Consider the following 19,919-nt stretch of genomic DNA (forward strand, 5'->3'; position numbering starts at 1 on the left):
GCGGCATTTAGCAGATGCCCTTATCCAGAGCGACGTACAAAAGTGCATGTATCACTAGACATGTATCACTACAGGCTGCTTTCTCACCTATTGACCTATCATTCTTGATAAAATTCATGGAATCGATTGAGAGCAGACCAAAGAAAATATTACTGCATTTAGTTTACTTTCTGCATTTTTAGGCAAGTGACATGACTGTAAACTTACTGTAAACACATTTTAAAGCTGCTGATGACTTCATGCAAGGATTAATTTACAGGAGAAATGCAGACACTGTGATGGGTCAATGGGATTTCCGTGTTCACACGTGCACAAACAACTTGCATCAAGGGGATAAATGCAGCAGGGTTTGAGTCAAACAGCCTGAATACATTCAGGCATACATGGAAGCTCACATAAATTGTATAGAAAATAAATGATTGAAACATACAGTAAGTGAACTGAATGTGTTTGCAAAGTAAATGTGACTTACACACATTGGATTCTATTAGCTTATGGAATATTACAGGTCATATATATAATACAGCACCATATGAACCGTATAAACTCTTCCAGTTTAAAATGTTCCATATGAAACAAATCTAATAATAAAAAAAAAAAACATGGATTTGTTGTACTGTTATTCAACCCAATGTCCAAACTATAAAAATACAGGAAAATGATTTCTAAAATTCCTTAATAATCACAATTGTTCATGATCATTCTGAAATTCTCTCCAAAATATCAAATGAACAGAATTTCCAGTCTCCATCTGTTCCTACTCTGCGCTTCAGTAAAGATCGAAGGTGTGTGTTATGCTTTGACATTTGGCTGTGGATGTTCGCCCTGCCGCTGAATTCCATTAGTCTCCATAGTTAACACACTCTCTTAGTTTTGAACAATGCCTTTGCTTGAGTTTCCCCCGTAGAGACGAGAGCGATTCAACAAACCCTAAGCCCCCTGCCTCCCCCTCTCTCTTTAATTTTAGTAATTATCTGTAGCTGGGGGAGGTGGCAAATTGGATTAGCATGGAGAGTTTTCAGTCGAGTGATCTCCCTCCGTCGCCCCGTGTGGTGACCCTGGACTGATAAAGAAAAAGGCATCAAAGAGACATTTTAGGAGAGCAGGTGGCCTGCAGGGACCTCCGATTCAGATTTTAAACTGCCCTTAGGTTAGCTTATGCTATAAATATATATCCACAGCTTTTAAATTCCTTTTTTTAAACTAGTTTTGTTATAACATCCTGTTACTGTGCAATAGTGCTATGTAAAGTGAAAATGTAAAAGCAGGTATGGATGACATTGATGCAAAGTGGAATCTGGTTCATTTTAATCATAGTACAGAATATTTTATTGCATAGTGACTTGCTGATTTTGGGGTCATGCAAGTAGTTTATGCAACTAGTCCATGCAACTCACATTCATTTCAAGTCACAGGTATGCAGCTGAAAATAATGAGATTTTAATATGCATGAAGCACTATGAACGCTTTCGCTACTCCAGATAAATACACAGCGATGTCGCGAATTTTACTTAGTTACAGTAGGCCCTTGTTCCAATATTATCCATATTATCTTGGTCGCTACTTCATTACTGAAATATAATTAGCAGCACTTCATTTATTAGTAAACTTTTCCCTCATCCATCAGCAAAAACAATACTGTCAAACCGACATTATTGAAAATGGGGGAGTCTAAACACTGAGATGCCCGCTGAGAGTGAATGTGTCATTCTGGAGAAGGAAATGAGCAGCTTTCACTCTGCTTGTTCTGCATTTAGACAGCAGTTTGAAAAGGCCTTTAATCCTCAACTTCCTACTGTGCCATCCAAAGAAGGAGTTCAAACAGAGTAGAGACACTCTCTCTGCGTGGCCCTGTTGCCCCCACCCTTATCTCAATGCACAATGTTGTTGAGGGAAAGAAAATCCTGACAGTTACAGAGAAAGGCAGCTCTGTAAATAGAAACACATCTAGACTTAAAGTGGGTAAGATTTCATACAGAATAAATAATAAGCCAGAAACAATTAATGGACCTAAAAAAATCTTTATGAAATATTTTGTCTATTGTGATCTCATCGCCTCAGTTGACACATGAGGAGTAAAGTATTCTGTCCTGAAAACTTTTACTTGACTTTCAGCAAAGCAGTTTGACAATACTATTAGTTTGTAATTTATTAATAAATATCTCATACTTTTTTTTGTATCTTTTAATATTTGCATTTCATCCTGTGGCATTAACATAAAACAAGCTGGTAATTATCATCACATACTGCATTTCGTTGCCTTGTACTTGTACATGTGTAATGACAATAAAGGTGAATCTAATCTAATCTAATCTAATCTAATCTAATCTAATCTAATCTAATCTAATCTAATCTAATCTAATCTAATCTAATTTAATCTAATCTAATACCTCATTCCTGTACCGGTCCTTTTCTCGTAAAGTTAAAAAGACAAAGAACTACAGACTTTCCTGTGATGAAAAAAATCAAGGGAACACCCTAAATTCTGGTTTATCACTAACACTGGAGACTCCGTCCATAAAAAGCTAATAAATGTGTGTTAAATGTGATCTTTATCAATAATTTCAGGTGCATATTTGATAAATAGGGATTCGTTTTTATTTGCCTTAGATCATGCTAATTTTCAGGCCAAACATATCCATGTGTCTAAGTTGTTACTAGAAATGATAATGTATCAGTATTACTATAAACTTCATTAAATTACAGCCGGAAGTACTGTCAGAGCTGCTGTTGTATGAAATCAGTCAACACATGATATTTATGTATTTAAGGATTTGAAACAATTAAATGTATTAAATAATATAAAACTTAAGGCTATGTTCATTGGGGGAGGGTTTGCATCTGTGTCTTTTCTTACTTTGTTTGAACAAAATAGAACGATCTAAAATTTGTACAAACAGTTTTTATATATATATATATATATATATATATATATATATATATATATATATATATATATATATATATATATATATATATACATTAATGCTATGTTCAAGAGCTTTTAATCATTTATAGTACTTAGGAATAAGTAAAGGCATAGTACACATACTGTACATGTGTATTATTTAAACCAGTGTTTGTAAAGGCGATGAGTTTACTATTCTAGTCCCAGCTGCGCTCATGTCAATCACAGTTGTGCACGAGGACATGATTACCCGTGGTCATGTGGCAAACATGACAACGTGGTGTTCGTTTCTGAGTGCTTTGTGTAACTTGACAACACCATAGCTGGAGAAGATCCTGTGGCAGCCATCATTTACAGCAGAGGAAGCATTTGCTGAAGTGAAGCATGTTTATTTCACTCAGCCAGAAGAACTCGGAAAGACACTGTCATGTGTCACATTCATCCGCAGTTTTTAGATCTTTTCCATGCTTGAATTTGTGAAGTATATAATGTGTGCAGTTTTAATGAACGCTGCACTGACTTTGTGAAATTTGCACATTGGACTTAGCTTGTATATGTTATTGGTATGACTTTTCAGCTATCACTGGAATGGAAATTGTTAGTACAGCAAACAATTATTATTATGGAGCTGATTCTTTCTCTGAGCGGATGGGCTGAAATGTACACACCGGTAGACAGACCCAGGCTGTGCTCAGTTACACATGATTTCATTTGATTTGGTTATCACCGGGGCCTGGCTGAGCACTGAGGACAAATCGGTAGGTGTAATCCCACCGTGTCACACTTGGACCTCAGTTATTTAGGCTCAGATTTAATATTCATTACTTTTGCAGCTTGGCTGATTTTAAGAGGCTCTCTCCCCTAGACTAACCCCTCCTTCTGCTCTCAACCTCCCCACCTACAGAACGTGTGTTCTCTGGCAGCTTGTCTTCAGATCAGGAGTGAAGAGGAGAGGACACATAACACTATAGTCTTCTTAATGCATCTTCTACAGCCTACTGTATATTCAAACAGGTCTACTTTTCGACAAAAAAGTAATAAACCGTACCTTTTGAGTGATATGCATTAAAGTTTTTCTTTCTTTCTTTCTTTCTTTCTTTCTTTCTTTCTTTCTTTCTTTCTTTCTTTCTTTCTTTCTTTCTTTCTTTCTTTCTTTCTTTCTTTCTTTCTTCTTTCTTTCTTTAAAATAAAAATAAATGCAGCTAACAGGTTTAAATCTTACCCTACTTTACCTGACTAAATGATCAGAGATGGGAAATAATGAAGTACAAATACAACTTTTTACTTTCACTTATTTCTTTTTTCACACAAATATCTATACTTTGTACTTCTTACATTTGCAAAACATTAGTTAAGTTTTAATGTATTTGGTGACATGATCAATATTTTTGCTTCTCATTGCGTGCTGTTCTCAGCCTATCAATCTATTTCGTGTCATTGTCATCGAGGCTTTTTCAGTCTACCACTTGTGTATCATTTTCTGGTTATCATGCACCACATAGGTAGGGTAGCCTGAGAAATGAGCAATGAGTCAGGCAGAAGGCAACAAAAAATATGGCTAATGTGGATGAGACAGAGGAAGTCAGTGATGTAAACATGACTGAAAACAGAGACCTTCCTGATCACCTGATCATCATTATCTTTTCACTGTTTGTGTTCTATATGGTGGATGTTTGGCCTGAATACATTCATTAAGTAACAAAATTAGAAATTATTTTGTATTAATATATTAATATGATGTGAGGTCCAGTTACCAGTGTGACACTAAAACCGGTAGTGATAATGACTACTATTTACTTCAGTACAGGTCAGAGCCCAAACTTCTTTACTTTAAGTTGAGTAAAAAAAGTGCAGTCAATATTTAAACTTTTACCAGAGTCTTCTAAAACATTTTTTTTAATAACATAATTTGAATAAAATCCAACATGTGCACCAACATGCATACTATAAGATGGTAAAATTATACATTTTTACTTTAGTTTACTTACATTTAAACAGGAGGAGGTTCATGGATGTGGTGAGGGAAGACATGCAGGTAGTTGGTGTGAAAGAGGCAGATGTAGAGGACAGGGTGGTATGGAGACGGATGGTCCGCTGTGGTGACCCCTAATGGGAGCAGCCAAAAGAAAAAGAAGACTTACATTTAAACCAATTTTGCATATTTAAATTTATATATTTTGTATTTTTATATGTTATGATCCACTTTAAGTTTTCCCTTATATATACATTGAAGTAAAAATGAATAAATACATCCTGATAGTAAATCTGTCCATGTCAAACAGAAACCTAAATTATGGGCAGAAAATAACAGTTTAATTGATTTCCACAAGATTATCTTCATACAGATTTTAAGAATAAAAGCCTTTTCTCGCCAGCTGAATCCGTACTCTTCCTCATCATAATTTTTGTGATCTATGTGAAACAGGCAGCAGTTCAGCTCCTTGTTCCAAGATAAAACATCTGTTGGCTATTACGTGACCACAATAGACTCAACTATGAAAAGCAGGATGAGTCCTCAGAGACCTTTAAAGCGCATGTTGGTGAATATTTTTTTAGATCTACGTTCACTATCTTATACCTTTTTTTTATATGTAGAAAAAAATATTTTACTTGATAGGGGGAGTTGAAATTTTTTCTCTTCCAAACGGGTAGCAATTTCCCTCCATTTAGTCCCTGAGTGTAATTAGCTTGGCGAGATTGTGGAGTGAGCAGCATATTCACAGGACATTAACTTGCTCACGTCCTTCGGTTGCAGAGAATTAATAGGAAAGATTAAAGTTTAAAGACAGCAAAAGCCATTATGGCTCAGAAAGCGACTTTGCGGAAAAATTGCACCAGCCTGTCGCTGTGTGTTTGCAATGCCTCTGTACCTATTTTGACAAAATATATATGAGATGTGAGTATCTATAAGAAAAGGCATCAATAAGCAATGAAGAGAGAAAGAGAGTGAGACGGAAGGTGTTAGAGCTATATAATGACGTGTTACACAAGCGATCAACCCAGAATAGGTTAATGTGGATGCGCTTGTTGTGCAATGTAAACGCCTTTAAATGAATGCCGTTTTAAGAAAATGCAAGGCTGAAATGATAAATTCAAAAAATATCACAGATATCATAAATTATACCTGTTTCAGGTCTATGTCTCATATATTTGTTTCTTTTTTAATCAAGGAGAAACAATTCTGAGAGATTAAATTCAGCAGTCATTTGATCCACTCAGAAAGATCTCTCTATATTTATGCCTAAATATTTCTAGATCCAATGAAGCCTAGCTTTCAGACCACACCTAAAGAATTTTCCATATTAAAAGTTATTAGGTTGAGACATGAAGAAATTTAATCATCCATAACAGTCTATTCCAGGAGCTGATTTGAAAAACTTCAGTCTCTGACGCTTGGGCAAATCTATTTTCCATAATTCAGCACCTGGCCATACAGAGGCTGGTGATTCATTTGTGTGTATTAAGCCCGAGTTTTATTAGATCCGAGACAAATTTTGGTGTGGGTTCCATAGATCATTAAGCATGAGGTAATTTTATCCTTGTTTCCCTAATGATGGCATAATGGAGAGCGAATTTCTTAACTAAAGAGCACAGAATGCTCTGAAGGTCGTCCTCATCTGTGAGCTCCTTCAAGCGCTTCTCCCCGAGATTGGAAAAGTGGGGAGTTTTTGGAGCAAGTCATTAATAACGGTAAAGCTCAAAGCCTATTTGTGTCTCACTTTCTACTTTTCATGTTGCTATCTCTCTATCTTGGATTTTTTTCCCCCACTTTACTTCTGTTCATACTGCTGATGGAGTAAGGCTGGGGGAGTGGAGCATGGTGAAGTAGCCTTGTGATTGAAATTTTATGCGAGGACTTTCACCATTTTACTTATTCATGATTAAGAAAGGTTAAAGAGAGAAGGTGCAGTGAGAAAGAGAGAGAGAGAGAGAGAGAGAGAGAGAAAGACTATAAGCTTAAATGCCAAGAGTATAATCTCCATTTGGGCTGTGGCGCAAAACCTAATTGGCATTAGAATTCTGCTGAAGACTCGAATAGTAGGTACTTTATCCTCATCACTTTAGATATTGTTCCAAGTCAGTCATTTGTCAACATGATGCATGATGGGAAGAACCCTGGGTAATCTACTCTTCTGTCTCTTCCGGGCTGTGGAAACGTCTCTGTACATCTCTGTCCAGAAGAAAGGTGATGACTGAGAGAGTGTGGAGGATGTTGTGTTCTGGGATCCCACAAAACACACCACTAAAACATACTCATTCGACAATTGTTTAATGATATTTGGTGTATTGCCTATTAAATCTGTATTTATATGATTTAAATAATAAAAATGATCATTTTAAGTTAATAAGTGTACTCATACAGTTATTAACATTACCACAGTGATATTACATTATTTTTAATTTCTAACAGAATTAAAAACATTTTTCCCTTGGACCAGAACCACTCACTCATTTTTCTAATCTAATTTAAATTCATGCAAACTGTGTCAGCAAAAGAATTAAAAACAATGACACACAAAACAATGAAAATGAAATGTGGCCTTAAGTCACAAAATTGCAACTGACTCAATTTGTATAAAAAGAGTCAGTTGATTGAAGTGATTCAGTGAGTCAGTTGAAAAAGTGATTAAACATGTATTCAACACCACCATCTTTGGTTTCATTAGATCAGAATTTGAAAACAAAATATATCGAAATAAGGTTTTATCATGGACTAGTCAAATTACCTGACATATAGGTTAGCATTAAAATTTATTTTGCATAAAGGAAGTTTTTGTTCCAGCCTATCCTCGAATGCTATTCATTACATTACATTACATTTGCGGCATTTGGCAGACGCCCTTATCCAGAGCGACGTACAAAAGTGCTTTGAGTCTCTAGCAATGAATAAATCTACACTGGTACGCAAGATTAAAAACTTAATATAAATATACCTCTTGAATTCTACAAAGCAAACTTGGAAAGTGCTAATTTAAGTGTTTCAGGAATAAGTAGGTCTTAAACTGTTGCTTGAAGATAGCAAGGGACTCCGCTGTACGGACATCTAGGGAAAGTTCTTTCCTCCGCCAGAACAGAGAAGAGCCTTGAAGTATACTTACCCCTAATTCTGAAAGAAGGTGGTACTAGTCGAGCAGTGCTGCAGGATCTCAGACAGCGTGGTGCAGTGCGATGTGTAATGAGGTTTTTGAGGTAAGATGGTGCTGGTCCATTTTTGGCCTTGTAGGCAAGCATCAGTGTTTTAAATCTGATATGAGCAGCTACTGAAATCCAGTGAAGGGAGCGCAGCAGTGGGGTGGTGTGGGAGAACTTGGGCAGATTGAACATAAGTCTTGCAGCTGCGTTTTGCTCATTTGCAGTGGACTAATAGCATTCAGTTGGAAGTCATGCCAGCAGAGGTTGCAGTAGTCCAGTCTCGAAATGACAAGAGACTGAACAAGCACCTGGGCAGCCTGTATGGACAGAAATGGTCGAATCCTTCGGATGTTGTAGAGAAGAAATCGACAGGAATTTCATAAGTTTCAGTTGATGAGCACTCATCCACAAAGATATGTCTGTCAAGCATGCCGGGATCCGAGCGGAAGCTGTGGTATCTAATGGAGGGAAAGAAAAGATTAGTTGAGTGTCATCTGCATAGCAGTGTTAAGAAAACACATGTGATGATATGACTTCACCAATGGAGTGGGTATAGAGGGTAAAAATGAGGGGACCAAGTACCGAGCCTTGTGGGACTCCAGTGGTGAGTCTGCACAGGGCAGATGTGGATCCCCTCCAAACCATTCCCATGCTGTTCACGGTTACCAAGGCTCTTGAGAGTAGACAAGAGAGTCTTGTGGTTGACTGTTTTAAATGCTGCTGAAAGGTCCAGGAAGATAAGTACAGATGACAGCTTGGCTGATCGAGCAGCATGCAGTTTTTCAGAAACAGCCAAAAGGGCAATCTCTGTCGAATGTGTCGCTTTGAACCCAGACTGGTTCGGATCATGGAGGTTGTTCTGTGAGAGATAGACAGTACTTAAAGTTGAATTATACACACTTTGTACAATTTTAATGCCTAAATTGGGTCCATCATTATCAATTGCATATGCAAGCAGCACTTCAAAGTTACAGAGGTGTGTCTCAAGTATGCATGATCTGAAGTTGAACTTAAATGCACTATGCGTACACTATATTGATCATTTTTTCTTTTTTTCAAATGATTTCCTGTTTTTATATAGGACTAAGGATGTTATAGAAGCCTATAAAACAGACTATTAAAAATATTTATCTGAAAAATGTTTGATGATGTATATCATCTATTAAATCTTTATTAAATCTGAATGTGCCGACTTTGCATAATTGGTAATAAGTAAATATTTTACATGCAGCAAATCTGTCAGAATGTGTGTGAATGATTCTCAAAATGTATTTTATTTCTAAAATTAAAACAGCTTATCTTTTTTAGTTACTTGATCAATCAGCTCAACTAAGAACTACAAACATGTAGGGCCTGAGCTTTACCATATGCTCCAGGGCCTAAAAAAATGGCACTAAATGTGGAATTGGAATGTTAAAAAAATGCATATGGGTTTTATGCTCAGGTGTCTACAAACTTTTGTCTATACAATGTTATTCCATACAATGGCCATAACAACCAATAATTGGTCAGGATATTGGCAAGATTTTAACAAATAGATAATGTAACTTATTATGGGATAGATTTTTCCTTTAATGTATTTAAATGTTTAAGTGTTGTAAACTTGTGCAAAGCTTTATACAGAAAACAGAGTCAGTACTGATGAGCTTCAGTCATAATTGTAATTTTATTTTAATTTTAACCAAATTTTAAGTGTCATAGTGCAAAAAGGTAAAAAAGATGGAGAGAAATGTCCAGTAATAGATCCTGGGTGTTTCCTGGTTTAAACAAGTTCAGAGTGAATATCAGTATTAATGTAACAGAGTTACAGTGGGAATATCGCATTAGTTACTTTTATATTAGCTGAAAAGCTTTATTTCTTTTTTCTACATAAAAAACTAGTGTGAATAAAGAGTTACAAGGACCCTTTGTCTCTGAACCAGATAAATCACCATGCAGAAGCCTGAAGAAAAGCTCTAACATGGCAAAATGTCGCTTTAATAGTCACAGACATTTTCCTTTTCTATCTTTCACATCAAGTTTAATTGGAAAAGAGGCAGAATTCACTTGGAGAAAGTCCAGGAACAAACAGAACAAAAAAAGAAAGAAATAAGGCTGACAAGATGATCGATTACCTGTAAGTCCACCTGACACAGAAATTAGAGTTTTTTAATGACGGCTGCTTCTTCCTGGACATGAAATTCAAATGCTCTGGGCGAGGATCTATCAGAGCCGTCAGGCGTTCCTTAGGCCTGAATGCTCCTAGCACAGCCACTCTGTCTCTGTCACCAGCGAGAGGGACATGGTTATTACTGACATGCTTTTGTATTAACCGCCATCGTTCAAACGGAACACACACACACACACACACACACACACACACACACACACACACACACACACACACACACACACACACACACACACACATATACACACATACACACCTCATCACACACCTCTTTCAGGTGTCGGGATTGCAGTTGCAAATGCTACTGTTTGCATGGAAAAGTAAATGGTGTGAGGTAAACTTTAAGTGATCCTTTTGTTTAAAGCATGTCAAATAATATCCTGTTGACAACAGAAGAAAGAACAAACCCTAAACCTCTTCTGATGTGTCCGATTCTAGTAAGTATTGGCTCCCTTGTAAATGTATACCTGTGTTGCTTACTTACAAGCTCAATGGCACTGATTATTTAGCCTAGATTTAGTGTTTTAGTGCTAAGCTAGAGTGAATCAAAAGGACAACATTAGACAGAGGACGATGAGGAAAAGACCCAACCATGCGCTGATACTGTTGAACATAGCATTAGTCAAGCATTTTATTTCAAACTGATTACATTTCTCAGGAAGCTAAAACAATCATCCATGAAGGAGCAACAATTGTCTACTATGTTTTAGTATTATTCTCTTTCGCTTAATCAAAGCTTATAGTTGGAACACTAACTCTATTTAAAGTATAGCTAAATCTGTGTGGATTGAATACGTGAAATTTTATCCTTCAGAGTAAAAAAAAACCTTCTAAATGTTATATACATCTTGCTTTAAATAGTCCAGTTTGTTTTCTTATTATATTTGAATTGTAAAAATGACTTAATGAACAACAAAATATCACTGATAAAATATTTAAAAAGATTTTAATTGACCATGTAATTTTCCCACTATCTTATACTACACAATAAAGTAGTGTTCTCCAAAATACACATTTCAGGAATTATTTAGCATTTTTAGATGTTTTTACTTAACATATTATATTAACAACAAAATGAGAGCAACCTTAGAGGACAAAAGAACAGTAATAAGTATAAAGTAAAAAGTTGTTGATTTTAATTCAATGCTGCTTGACATCAACTCTGACACTGTTAAACAAACAAACAGATTTAAATAATGTTTAAGCTTCACAACATCACAACTACATCCAATATGCATTTTGGAAAATGAACAGCACCATCTGAGAACAACATTTTGTGAGAATTCGATGCACTTTAGTATGCCAACTTGTATGATAAAGCTATGAAATGTTGTGAGAAACTGCATTTTTCATTTCCTTCATGTAGAATACATATAATTTAATGCTTTTTTAGAATATATTACAATGTTTAATTTTTGTATGGATAATCAAGAACAAAAACAAACAAAAAAACCCAACACTTTTTTACTTACATACTACATAATATTAAGTTACACCAGGGAACACACTAGAAACCATCTCCTGGCTTTTTTGGTTAAACCTAAGCTTTTTGGAAGGAGCAAGTGTTCAATAATACTGAAAATCAGCATGCTGTATAACAAAAACAAAAAATCGTTGCCACAGTCGCCACCAGTTTGCTTATCAGGGACAAACTGACACTTATAAAGGACATCTTATTCATTCTTTATCACCACATTACGTGTGTAAAGCTGCTTTGAGACAATGTTCATTGTTAAAAGCGCTATACAAATAAAATTTTTTTGAATTTAATCAAATTAAAAAAACTATTAAAATAATAAAAAACTTATACCAGCTCCAAGTATTCCAGCTCCTCTATCACAAATAAATATCTTTCTTGTTTTCTTCTTCTTTCCCAAATCCCAAACATTGGACTAAACCGTTCTTTTAATGGCCAGAAGCTCCTGAGAAAATAAATGCAGTGATACTCTGAACACCTTTAAGTTATATTGTAAGTCCTTTGATATGACATTGACATTTTTTTATCCTGAGGTTTTTGTGCAGTACAACGGTGAGGCTGGAACTCATCGGCTGTTCTAAAGATTTCCTCGGCGGCTTCAGGATTTGTAGAGTAAAACTCTGGGTGACAGACGGTTTCCTGCACATATGACAGTAAACTCTTGAATCTTCCAAAGCAGATTTCTTTATCAGCTATTTCAAGATCTCAGTATGCTTTCTTAAATTTCAAGGAGAACTACAATTTCTATCATACTGTATTAACACTCAAATAAATAAATAAATAAATAAATAAATGAGAGCGAACCACTGAGAATTGTAAACAGATTGATTAGAGGTGTATTCAATTGATATTAGATCCACAGTGACGGAGGAGGGAGGAAGAGACGGTAACATGCACCAGTGCATTCAAATCCATACAAATGGCTCGGATTTGACATTGATGAATGGAAGTGCATAGAATATGCTTTAGTTTAATGTATTGCTTGACTCTGCTAAGTTACTGTACATGTTCCTAAAGTTTCTCTTACAGCCACCGAGAATGCATTGCCATTTTAAGGTGTGGAAAATGTCAACTTTTTTACAGGTGTACATTTCCACAATTCAAAACTGTTGCCTTGTTGGTTTTTATAACACACTATATGATATAAAACTGAAAAACATTATATTGCTTATATTGCTACGATTTCTATGCACCACCTCTCACTTGCACATACCTGTTAATAACATCTGCAAATTATACATATATTATTTCTTATTTTACCTTGTGTATAAATCATTCTTTGCTTATTTCTTGTTTTATTAATATATTGTTGTATGTATCTAGAAGCAAGACAAATTCCTGGTCTGTGAACACACGTGGTGATAAATCCCCTTCTGAATAGTCTGATATTATAATATTTGACAATTCCATGATGTGTTATGTGACTTTCCATGCATTACTGCTGACTTAATGGAACAGAAGTGTGTTTGTGTGTATACGGAAGAGAATAAAGAGATTGAGGCTGTCAGTCAGGATGCTTTCCTCCATGCTGAAATGTTGTCTTTGCATCTATTGTAATATCCACTATCCATGTTCTTCAGTGTTCCTCCCTGGAGGGAAACATGATTACCTAGTGTGAAGATGAGCATAATGCTGTGTGTGTCTTTGACATTTTCCCATCACCTCACAAGACCAATGGGGCAAGACCAAGATGTTTTGTGTGACAGAATAATAGTTATCTGTCTACAGGATACCTAGACTTTATATGAGGATTCAATTTGATATACTGTAATAACGATAAACCTGCAAATATCTGGAGAACCTTTTTCTGAATTTTGGCTTTACTTTGTTGTCCTTTGTAAAATGTTTTCATAGCAAATTAGAACCAAGTTTAAAAAGAGTTACAAGCCATTTTGTTTCTTAATAATCCAAAAAATTAATCATTCGTATCCTTTATGACAGAGGCAGATGGCTAGTAAAATATTACATATTAAATAAGGCTTCCTCTCCTCAATTCATTATTAGATTTTTATACACCTTACTCCAATGAAACTGCTGCTTTTGTTTAATTTGTCATTAAACAAGAAAGAGATACTGATAGTCTTATGGCAAAGTTTATATAATTATCAACAGTGCGGGTTTGAAAAAGCATACACTAATTGAAAGTCAAGATTTTATAGGTCTAGCCAGAAATAATTTATGACCTTCATAAATAAACTCATACTCATAAAAAAACAGTCCAGTAACCAGTCGTTTCTGAGCTGTATAAGTTTGTCTTACCTTTGCCATGCTTTATGAAAGCAAGAATTTACAAGCTCATTTAAAAGCGCATCCTCAATGGGAAGACTGTAATCAATTAAGACAGTAAGGTGCAATCCTATCTGAAGGTCCTTTCACTGGGACACAATGTGGACATACTACTAATAATAAGGATGACAAGAGGTAGATATACAAATACAAAATGTATTTTCATATTTTTGTATTAGTCTTTGCTGTTTTTGTTGAAGTTCTTGGATCAAATAGAGTCAGGCTAGAGTGGAGAGAGTTCATGACTGGTTTTTTTTCAGGACTGGTTATTTTTTGTGACTTCATCAGTGTGAAGGGAACACTTTGCTTTGTTAAACTTGCTGAGTATATGTTGGTTGTTTGTGCACCAGTCATTGGTGGTGAAGGAATATTACTTTATCAGCCTTTAGCCATCTGTCTTTCCTGCAGAGGGGTAAACTTACTGCAAAAAAAAAAAGTTAAAAGTCATAAATTCCTATATGACTTGAGGAGTAAAATTTTAGAGTATCTGATTTGAACAGTACTTGAGTATTTGACTCATATTGAATGTAGGGTCAAAGATGCACTAGTCCTCAACACAAGGACACATGTTAGAGAAAAGTCAAAAAGTTTTATTTCCTAAAATAAGTTACAAATCAAATTGTTCACCTCAACACTGCATTAACCAAGATCAATAAAACAGCCTCTTTTACATGCCAGAATTAAACAAAGATCTAACAAGTTTATTAAAACAAGAGTAAAAAGTATAAAAGCAATCTTTCAAAAATGATAATCAAATAATCTTGAATTAACAAATTACATTACAGTATCATATCACCATGTAGAAGAAACATTAGTATTCAATGGTCATATAAAATTAAAGTTAATTATTTTAGATAAAGTAAAAACAACTCTTCAGGTTTTATGCACCTCTCAGTCTCAGGTAAAGGCAATATTTTTATTCAACTTCACCAAAAGCTAGTTCTCAATATTTACTTAGTAAATACTTAAAACATACTTTGTAAAACTAGAAAGTAGCCAAAAAAATTACTTAAGTAGAGTAGCAAAGTACATTTACTCTAACACTTTACACCATTGTATTCCTGTTTGCCTCAAGTTGCAAACAATACACATTATGTGGCTAGGACAACTTACTTTAGTCCTTAGCTCGGTGTTCTTGTAGCTCTATGTTGTTTTATGTTATTTTATGTAGCACCAAGTTTCTGGAGAAATGGTGGCAGGCTGTGCATTTGGTACCTGGGCCTTCAGTGGAGACTTTCCCGACTTTATCTATCTTCTAATACCACCACTATCACGTTGCAATTATAGAAACTATCAATACTATACAAAAACACAATATAACAAGGTGTGGCATTACAGAGAGAGAGACATTTCATGTTTTAAGGGTGAATACCATTTCACTAAAGCAAGAAACCCAGTTAAGACTTAATGGATTTTTCAATCAATTTCTCTCCCTAACTCAGATATATTAATTTGTGCAGATCGCTACAGACATGTTTTGCGAGTCGAACTTGGCTATAACAGTTTCCCTCTGACCAACCAATCAGAGGATGGAAAAATGCTAACACTATTCTGGGCCAGCTAGCTGACCTGTGAGGCAAATTTGAAATCTGATTGTTAAAGAAACAGACCCATTGCCAATATAGTTAAAATTACATCGGCCAGCACCACTGATTCTTAAGGCACAGGGCAGAGCAGATTGACATGGCAGCACATAGAGGCTGAAATCTGATAGGACAAAAAATCTAACATCACGTACTGGAAGCAGTGCAGCTAAGAAAAACGCTACGAAATGAAGAGAAAAACTGTTGGGAATAAATTAATAATATTTCATGGAACAAATATTAGAATTTAGGTTGTAAATGTAGGTCAGTGCTTCTGATAGTGTTTAGGCCAGATGAGAAGGCCTTGCGGGCCCTGACGGTCCACCACTGTGGAGAAATCGTTTTACTGTGTTCTGAATCAGCAATATATGGTTTGAATGACAATAAAAGCTTCTTGACTTGACTTGTTGAGAAAAAGTAGTTTAAGTGGCTTCAAAGCCGCTAAGTAATGAGATATGAATTACACTATATAGACTAAAGTTTGACCTGACCATAGGATTCTGATTGTGCTTTCTGAACCTTTCATTCCACATTTAGTCCCCATTGGCTGGTATAATAACTTCTAATCTTCTGGGAAGATGTTTAACTAGTTTTTGGATTGTGCTTGTGGATATTTGTACTCATATTAACCAGAAGGGTGGTAATAAAGCCAGGTATTGATGTAGGGTGAGAGGTTTTGGGGTGCAGTCAGTGTTCTAATTCATCCCAAAGGGTTGAAAGTCAGAATTCTTTAGCAGACAGCTCAAGATATTCCACTTCAAGTCTTGTAAATTATATCTTTATCATTAGATTTATTTATACACGCATTTTCATTCATATTATGGAGTAACCATAACAGTGTGGGGAAAAATGTAATGCTACAGCATCCAAACATGTCATATACAATTGTATGCCTCCAACTTTATGGTAACAGTTTGTGAAAGAACGTCTCTAGGTTACGTATGTAACCCTAGTTCCCTGAGGGAACAAGACGCTGATGCCATCACATCATCTAATGAGTCTTCTGGTCTTTCCTCTCCCTGCAGCGCTTCCTTCTCCCTTACAGAAGCTGGCGCTGCCTCACTCTATATGCTTTTAATACTTCCTGGTCATGACTTGGGTAGTTCCCAAAGCGTTTCGATGCAGCTCGAGTTCCTGAAAGGGAACTACATCTGGGTGGCAAAGTCAGAAGTCCTAATTACTTTTGTCTATACAGTATACTTCATGCATGTTTCAGGCTTTAAAGCATATCACCAATGTTGATACATTTGTGCAGGTTCCTATAGTGCCAAATAACTAAAAAAATGAAATGACCATGTAGTTATTTGACAGAGTACATTGATGTTGGAGTGTACCTCTTGGTTTTTCACTGCAACTTACACAGCTATTGGATTTGAGCCTGAGCATTTCTGTGCATGTTTTTTTTTTTTTTTACATCGGTTTAGAGTTTTCTCCCAGCTCTAAAAAAAAGAAAAATGTCAGAAGTGGGATTGCCTAGGTTAATGAGTCTGTCAATATGTGTGTGTATAGTGCATTGTAAATAAATAGCAACTCATCCATGGTATACATTTCTCTCTAACACCCACTGTGCCCAGGCTAATCCCAGAGTCCACTGCAACTGTGATCAGGATAAAAAAAAGAAAACAAAAACAAACAAAAAAAACCCCACTACATACAGTATATGTATAAATATACATATAGATACTGTCTAGATATACTGTACTTATTTAGTTACTTTTGTATTAAAACTGAATTTGCAATGGGAGAATTTATTAGAAAAATATATACTTAGTTTAAACTAGAACTTTTACTTTAAGCTGAGAGTCAGAAAGTGATTTAGAAAGGTTGGGTTGTGTGTGTGTGTGTGTGTGTGTGTGTGTGTGTGTGTGTGTGTGTGTGTGTGTGTGTGTGTGTGTGTGTGTGTGTGTGTGTGTGTGTGTGTGTGTGTGTGTGTGTGAAAGTGTGTGTGAGAGAGGGTAAACACACAGGAGTGGTCACGCTTTTGGGGAGGTGTTGGAGCATCTGTGTGCAGCTGAAGAAGGAGATTGTGGGAGGGGGTAATTAAGGGTTCCATCTCACAGAGCATTGTTTTAATACCTCTTCTCTGCTATCTATCTCAGGTAATGGGGTGTGACACACACACACACACACACACACACACACACACACACACACACACACACACACACACACACACACACACTTATGTAAGGAGCACCTTTCTTATACACATAATCCCTAAATGCAGTTTTTGAATCAGCCAAAGATTCTTTTTATAAGCTTTTGGTATTAATTTTACTTCTATAAATGTTTGTATGTTTTGTGTTGAAGTCACGGTTCAATTCATTTTCGGTACATTTAGAGAGGAAGAAATGCAAAACATAAAATTGCTTGTAATTTTTTTTTTAAGTTTATTATTATTAACATTTGTGATCAACATTTGAACAGTTTACATTTTTAAAACAATTTATCCAGCCAGTGCACTCTTAGTGCCGGTCCCCAGCCCGGATAAATGAAGAAGGTTGCGTTAGGAAAAGCATCCAGCGTAAAGCATGTGCCAGATCAAATATGCGGATCACGAATCAAAAATTCATACCGGATTGGTCGAGGCCCAGGTTACCAATAACCACCACAGGTATCGTTAGCCGACAGGGTACCGATGGAAATTGGGCTACTGTTGGCTGAAGGAGGAGAAGGAGAGGAGGACAACGTCTACAGAGACAGCAGGAAATGGAGAAGTGTAGGAAAGTGGAGGTTCGGATTGGTACTTTAAATGTTGGTACAATGACTGGTAAATGGAGAGAGGTAGCTGATATGATGGAGAGGAGAAAGGTAGATATGTTGTGTGTTCAGGAAAGAGAGTAAGGCCAGGAACATTGGAGGTGGGTTTAAACTGTTTTTTTTTATGGTGTAGATGGAAAGAGAAATGATGATTGGGGCAGACTTTAATGGCCATGTAGGTGAAGGTTACAGAGGTGATGAGGAGGTGATGGGTAGGTACGGCCTTAAGAAGAGGAATGTGAAAGGGCAGATGGTGGTAGATTTTGCTACAAGGATGGAAATGGCAATAGTGAATACGTATTTTAAGAAAAAGGAGGAGTATAGGGTGATGTATAAGAGTGGAGGAAGGTGCACACAGGTTATATTCTATGTAGGAGATCTAACCTAAAGGAGATTGGAGACTGTAAGGCACTGTACTTTTGGCAGGGGACAGTGTAGCTAAACAGCATCGGATGGTGGTCTGTAGAATGGTTTTGGAGGTGAAGAAGAGGAGGAGAGTGTGGACTGAAAGAAGAATAAGATGGTGGAAGACTGTAGTGAGAGATTCAGGGAAGAGGTCAGACAGGGGCTCGGTGGTGTTGAAGAGGTGCTGGATGATTGGGCAACTACTGCAGAAGTGATAAGGGAGACAGCTAGAAAGGTACTTGGTGTGACATCTGGAAATAGAAAGGAAGACATAGAGATGTGGTGGTGAAATGAGGAAGTGCAGGAAAGCATAAAGAGGAAAAGGTTGGCAAAACAGAATTGGGATCGACAGAGTAATGAGAAAAGTGGGCAGGAGTACAAGGAGATGCGGCAGCAGGTGAGGAGCGATGTGAGGAGCTGTATGAGAAGTTGGACACTAAGGAAGGAAAAAAGGATTTATACTGATTGGCCAGTCAGAGAGACTGAGCTGGGAAGGATGTGCTGCAAGTTAGAGCAATAAAGGATAAAGATGTAAATGTGTTGACTAGTGAGGAGAGTGTGTTAAGAAGATGGAGGGAGTATTTTGAGCAGCTAATGAACAATTAAACAGAGAGAGAAGGTTAAATGATGTGGAGATAGTGAAGCAGGAAGTGGATAGGAGCAAGGAGGAAGTGAGAGCAGCGATTAAGAGAATTTAGATTGGAAAGTCACTTGGACCAGATGGCATACCTGTAGAAGCATAGAGATGTTTAGGCAGTGGAGTTTTAAACAAGAGTGTTTAACAAGATTTTGGAAGGTGAAAGGATGCCTGAGGAATGAAAAAGGAGTGTGCTGGTACCGATCTTTAAGAATATGTGAGATGTGCAGACCTGCAGTAACTACAGGGGAGTAAAGTTGATCAGTCACAACATAAAGTTATGGGAAAGAGTAGTGGAAGCCATGCCGAGGAAGAGCACCCCAGATGCATTATTTGCTTTGAGAATGTTGATGGAAAAGTATAGAGAAGGTCAGAAGGTGTTGCATTGTGTGTTTGTGGATTTAGAGAAAGCGTACGACAGGGTGGAGAGAGGAGTTGTGGTTGTGAGGACGTCAGGTCTGTCAGAGAAGTATGTGAGGGTTGCAGGACATTTATGAGGACAGTGTGACAGCAGTGAAGTGTGCAGTAGGAACGACAGACTGGTTCAAGGTAGAAAAGGC

This window comes from Silurus aristotelis (assembly GCF_946808225.1).
Source record: "Silurus aristotelis genome assembly, chromosome: 12".
NCBI lineage: Eukaryota > Metazoa > Chordata > Actinopteri > Siluriformes > Siluridae > Silurus > Silurus aristotelis.